Genomic DNA, 6,735 nt, shown 5'->3' on the forward strand with positions numbered 1-6,735 from the left:
AGCTGTTCCTTCATCTTGGCTGAGCTTTCAATGTTGTTACGGGAAAGGATGAAGCTGATTGGTTGGTTCTTGTCACATAACCCGCGGTGCGCTTGCGGCATTCTGAAAAGTTGAAATGTGTTTATCTCGATGCGGCGTGGTCGCGCCTGGAAAAAATTAGCACATCGCACCGCGTGCGCGTCGCGACCGCGTCGCTTCCATTATGAGTGCGCTTGCCGCGCGTCTACATTTGAAATAACGAACTTGAGCGCGCAAAAGACGCAATATGTGAACGGCCCCTTAAGGCCCTTTGTGAAAGGGCCTTAACTCTATCATACACCGAACGCGTCAACGTGCATTCTCCGTTTAAATGCAGCAATCCAAAACAATGACTCCAATTGCCATTCAGGCAAAACTTTGCTTCAAGAATGAGCCACAATGCTGACGTGATCTAATCGCACTGTTGACATGATCTAATCGCTAGCACACCATGAGCACATGTGAGTTAATGTACTCCTCTTATCGGTGTAAGATTATTGATGCCATTTGGCTGGATCAGAAGAAGGTCACAGTCTGAAAAAACAAGGAACTCTCACGAGAATCAACACCTGAACTCTGTCTCGCAAGCCTAAAGCAACACACCCAACTGAGAGAAACAAAAGCTCCACACCTTATGCATAACCCTCCACCTCCACTCCCTTTACGCACTCTTCCCCTCTCTCCCCTCATTTCCATCTAAACACAGGACACTGCAGAGATCACCAAAACCACCTTTCTTAATCAGAGCTTATTACAATGCAACAATTCATGTTTGATGTCATTTGAAAGGTCTCTGTGTGTCTGGTAAAGGGGTCTGATTCTCTTAACAATAGAACAGGTAGCCATAAATATTGAAAGCAGACTACTCCCAGGTCTTTCACACAAATTACCTTCTGTATGTAAATGAGGTACAGCCTCCCACAGAAATCAAGATAATTCACTTGAAACCCCCTAAAGAGATATGCTAAAACGCAAAATAATGTTCTTTTTTAGCAACATCATATGACCCCTTTAAATAAGTACACAACAGGTAATCAACAAAATCTAGAAAAAAAATGTAATGCACAAAAATTAGCATAAATAAAATAAACAAGAGTAGTTTTGCACAGTAGCACCCAGCAGCATTTCTTAATTTTTGGTATGAAGTGAACAAAACTATATATAATAACACCTGAACTTTACTTGAACACTTGTTCTGAGTCTGAACTCTTATCATTTTAAAGTAAAACAAAGTGCTCAAGTAATCAACAACAAAGTCAATATAAACCAAAAATGTGTAAACTCACATAAACAATAGTTCATTCATGACAACTCTCGGAACATTTTAGCATAGTGATGGATATGACAATGTTAATGTATTTAGTCTTGGCGGAACAGATGTGCTACACTGCTGCTGAATTGCTGCTGCTGTTGGTTATTGCTGTAGTTGTAGATTATTGCTGCTGCTGCAAGCAAGTACAGGAACTTGCTACTGCCAATGCATATGGCGATACGGTGCCGTGAGTATTTAAGACATACTGCTGCTGCACAAATAGCATATAAAATAACCCTGTAGCAGATCTATACAGGTGGAGCTGGGGAAGGTGTAAAAGAGCATAATAGGACCCCTTTAATACATACTGCTGCTGCACAAATAGCATATAAAATAACCCCCCAACAAAGCTGGAAGAAGAAACAAAACAATTAAATATGTATGCTGCTGCTATACAATAATATGCTTAAAGTCATCCCCAGAAGGCAGAAGGAATATAAAAGATAAAAACCCACAGAACAAGCAGATCTGTTGCCAAGACAAATGTACTGCTGCTGCTCCAGAGAGCCGTGAGACGGTGTGTTTGCTTTCTATGTGAGCCTGGGCCGGCTTTGCCAAATGGCTTAACAATAGTGAATCAATCAACTGATTGGTTGACCAGATAGCTTAAACTAGTGATCTGAGTTAAATGCATTTCTGGGCTAATGGAGCCAAGATAAATTAACTAGTGGCTTAACAATGTGAACCTGGGTGCTGTACCCTTAGGTTTATTTAACTAATGACCTAAATAACTATGCATGGCTGAGCCAATAGCTCAAACTTACCTAGGTAGAAACGTGCACTGTGTGTCATTAACAAACAGGGATCACACTGTAGGCTGATAGATGAAGTAACCCCCAGCAACCACCTGACTCAGGCTCTGGCGGCCTGAGCAAATAGTTGTAAATTTGTCATTCAAGAGTTGTAATTATTTATTGTTTTTCTCCCCATTAACGTTCATCAATGTTACTGCAATGGAAATGCTTACCTTTAACATATAAATAAGCTAAGAAAATGTTTGGCGAAAGAATAAATCACTGTACACCCTGTAGTTGTGGTGTCATATGCCCAGGACTAATTCTGCCTCAGAAGCAGCTGCTCATTTATTTTGATAATTTAAAATATGTATATTGCTTATTAAGAACAATAAAGTTTTCATTGTATGAACACATCATTGCTAAATGCGTGGCTTGTTCCAAGATGGCCTTGAGCAAGACACTACAGTGACTTTATTTCAGTGGCGGGCCGTGCATTTTACACCTAGGCCTTCAGTGGCGTCCTACATGAATTAATCCATCTTTTCATACCATCATAATGATGCCACGGCTATAGAAACCATAAATATTACACAGTAATGCAGTATAACAGGGCACTACATAACAGACAGGTATCTTATGTAGGGAGAATGAATGCCATTACTAAAGAAAGAAACCCAATTAACAATTGCGCAACACATCATCTGCAGCTGAAGCATTAACCTAACAAAATGACACAAATACAGTCCATCCGATGTTCTTACAGACATTTATTCACCCAAACGCATTTATACCTTACAGATAGCATTGGTATAAAACAAATAAGGTGATTACATGTGTTTTAAAGTTGACCTAATTTATTGTTCTCTTACTGCTTTTCGTCTTCACGAGTCTCCCCGCCTGTCTGTCAGCGCACTGCGGGAGTAAAATACTGGTTAGCACAGCTTTACTAGGAAAGTGAGCAAGTAACATTAAAATAATTCATACAAGACGATGAAGAAAAGTGTATAGATGTGTTTTAACATACGTCTGTCTGAATAGCTATGCATACTGCTGCTACAGCTGCACGAAAGTACAATAAATACTTTACTAAACAATGAAACACAAACAAATAATGCCTTTCACTTTGAAGAGTTCACAAAATCTCTGTACGCCCTGGTAAATAAACAAAGTTATAAAAGCCTATTTCAATTTTAAAGAGTTACTTACCCCATGTGTTATCACTGAAATTTCATGCAACCAGATACATTCTGCTGCCGCTGATATAAACAGTAATAATTCGATTTGCTATGCATACTGATATTATATCGCAATAACGCGATCTGAATTCTATGATACTGCTGCTACACTCCATGGAAGTACTATAATTGCTGTAAGCCCAACTGAATATTTGCTATGCATACTGCTATTAACAATTTGCTAATAACGCAATCTGAATTCAATTATACTGCTGCTACACTCCATGAAAGTACTATATTTGCTGTAAGACTGTAGAGTTATGTGGAATGTTTCTTTAAGTCACGGACTTCCAAGGAAGTGACGTCAGCGAGTCCCAGGTTGAAGGGAGAGCGCGCAGTTGTTGAATAAACTAACCAAGCTGGTATGCGTGTCTGTCATCAAAAGTCTACATGGTGTCAGTAGTGGGATGAAATGGCCCAGGGACTTCGCCGTATAGATCCGTTGGTTTTTGATGACAACATCGCCGATAACTGGAGGAAGTTTGAAAAAGAATGGCGCATCTACTGCTATGCGGGCCTGTCAGATAAATCAAAGAAAGTACAAGCTTACACACCGTTGAACCTAGCCGGTCCTGAAGCGGTTGATAAAGCTGAAACATTTGTGTATGCGGACGGTGAAGATCATGAGGATCCAGAGGTACTTTTAACGAAATTCTCTGAATTGTGTTTACCCGCAAAAAACGTCATCATGTATAGACACGCGTTTAATACCGCTGTCTAAAAACCTGGCGAATATGTACAAGCCTATGTCTCAACGCTGAAAATCCTGGCAAAGAAATGTGAATTCGGATCTCTGCAAGATGATCTCATTAGAGACCGCATAGTTTGCGGTATAGAAAATGGCACTGTTCGCAAACAGTTACTCCGTGAAAAAAACCTCACCCTGGACTTGGCAATTAACATATGCTTGCTGCACGAACAGTCAGAGAGGAGCATGAGAGAGCTAAGAAAAGACACAGAGGTATGTGCTCTGCAGAAAACACGTTGCTCAAACTGTAATGGCCAACATTCTTCAGAGAAAAGTAAATGTTTTGCATACAACAAACGCCGCAACTACTGTGGTAAACTAAACCACTTCGCTAGATGCTGCAGGTCAGCACAAGCACAGCCAACAGCTGCTAAAACTTACTACCAGCCTAGGACCCAGCAAAGGGATAAAATACATGAGCTGGATGCACAACCAGATAACAATTTGCAGGACACTTTCTACTGTGACCCTGTTGATCTCAGCAATTAAAAGGGTGAGATTTTCACAACACTCAAATTGAAAAATGGAAATGGCCAACTGAAAGTAAAAGTTGATACAGGTGCCAAATGTAATGTCATATCCAAACAAATGCTGAATAGTTTGAATCATACCATCCCTATCAACACAGCAGAGAAAGTCAATCTTGTGGCTTATGGAGGAGAGACAATTGACACTGAAGGAACCACAGTGTTGCAGTGCGTCCGTGGGGAATTTAAATTCCATGTAGTGGATCGGGATGTAAAACCCCTTCTCGGCCTGCAGGACAGCCACAGTCAGCATGTTGTAAATATTTTTTTTCTGGAAAGTGAGATCAAGTGAGCTAAATTGTCCTGCCTGGTCCAGAACTCATTCCAGACTCATTTTCTATTAGTTGCGTTCAATTATAGTGCAATATAAAGTATTAATTTTGAGTTGTATAAATAGTGTTGTGGTGTTTATTAGGCTAATTAAAAAAAGACCAGTAGATCAGTCCTTTATATCTATTACATCTATTTTAATGCTGGTTTGCATGACTCAATATATATATATATATATATATATTAGGCTAGTTATTTAACAAAAGCAAAGTTTAGTATAAAAATACTGCAATCGTGTTTTAAAATGAAATAAAAAAGTGATACAAAATCTTAAAATATGAAAGTGCCATTTTGTCTCACTATCATACATTTTGCACCTGTGAATTGGTCGTAGAATTACAAAAGGAGTTTCAAATTCGCGATTTAATAAAGATGTAATGTGATTTTAAGAGGTTTGTTTATGTGAATACCGCGTGACTGTGACGTGTTTTAATGGGCGTGCGCTGGAGTCGCTTTCAAACACTGGAGCGGAGGGAGTTGCCATGGAAACGGGGCGCAACAGGCGCGTTTCCATTACAGATTTGCGCAAAACTTTGGCGATATTTTATAAATGTCAATAAAAAAGTATTGCGAAATGACGGCGTTTCCATTAACCAATGTTATGCGACTAAAACGTAACCTTTTACCTCTCGCGATAAGTCGTGGGCAATTTCAATTTGCGCAATTTGAAGGGTAATGGAAACGCGCCTTAACTGGCAAACCGTAAATCTTTGTCTTTCGCTGCTGTTTTCTGCTTTCAGGTGAGTTTAGTCCCTATTAAATCACACAAATATCACATACATCTGTTCCAGACACTTTCTTACATGTAACTGACATGTTTCTGTTGAATATTTACTTCACAGAAATGTTTTACAGTCGTTGAAAAAGTCCGCTAGCATCTCAACTGTTTTCAGACGAGGTATGGCTAACTTTGAAGACGAGGTTAGGCTAACTCTGAAGCTTGAGCTCTTGTTTATGAAAGTTTGGAATTTTTAATCACATCTTTATGTGTAGGTGAGAGTTTTGTAAAGGTTTTGTTGTCAATGGTTTATTGGAAGTTGTCTAACTTATTTAGACTAAAATATGTGCTGTATACTGTTAATTGGTGACGTCACTTACACGGAGCACGAATTAAATGAAGCTAACGTTAGTTCAAACGTGTTTTGATCTTTCATGGAAAACAAATATTAATAAAAAAAATTGTTCTGTGGCTTCAGGAGTGAAAATATCATCTTTCTACAAAAGAAGAGAAGCTCCAAGATTTCAAAATTTGTGAAGGGAGCTGCTGACAGAAATGCAGGAAACACAGGTGAGCATAGAAGAAATTAAATGCATTCATATGCATTTTTTTCACAACATATTTTCTTACATCACCTGTTACATCTGTTATATTACAGTTCATTATAGGAAGGTTTTGACATCCAAACCTGAGTGACACAAACCTAAATACATGAATGCTAATTATTTTATTTTAAGAAATTGTTTGTGTGTGTGTGTTTATGTGTCTATGCTCATGGCCGTGCAGCAGAGTTGTAGCGGACCTCCTGTCGGACAACAACTCTAAGCCGCTATGAACCATATGACTATTAAGTAAAAGCTCAAACTATTACTGAACACTACTGTTTAAAAGTTAGAGGTTGGTATGATTTTTTAATGTTTTTTTAACGTGTTTTTTATGCAAGTCCTCTGCTCACCACTACTGCATTTATTTGATTAAAAATACAGTAAAAACTGAAATATTCTAAAATTTTTATTGTCAAACTAAAAATGTATATTATTAAAAATATATTTATTGTAAAAACGGAGACGTGCTGAAATCGCGTTTGGTCTCGTACTGTATCGCGTACCT

This window comes from Sinocyclocheilus anshuiensis, unplaced genomic scaffold (assembly GCF_001515605.1).
Source record: "Sinocyclocheilus anshuiensis isolate Anshui unplaced genomic scaffold, SAMN03320099.WGS_v1.1 scaffold2338, whole genome shotgun sequence".
Classification (NCBI taxonomy): domain Eukaryota; kingdom Metazoa; phylum Chordata; class Actinopteri; order Cypriniformes; family Cyprinidae; genus Sinocyclocheilus; species Sinocyclocheilus anshuiensis.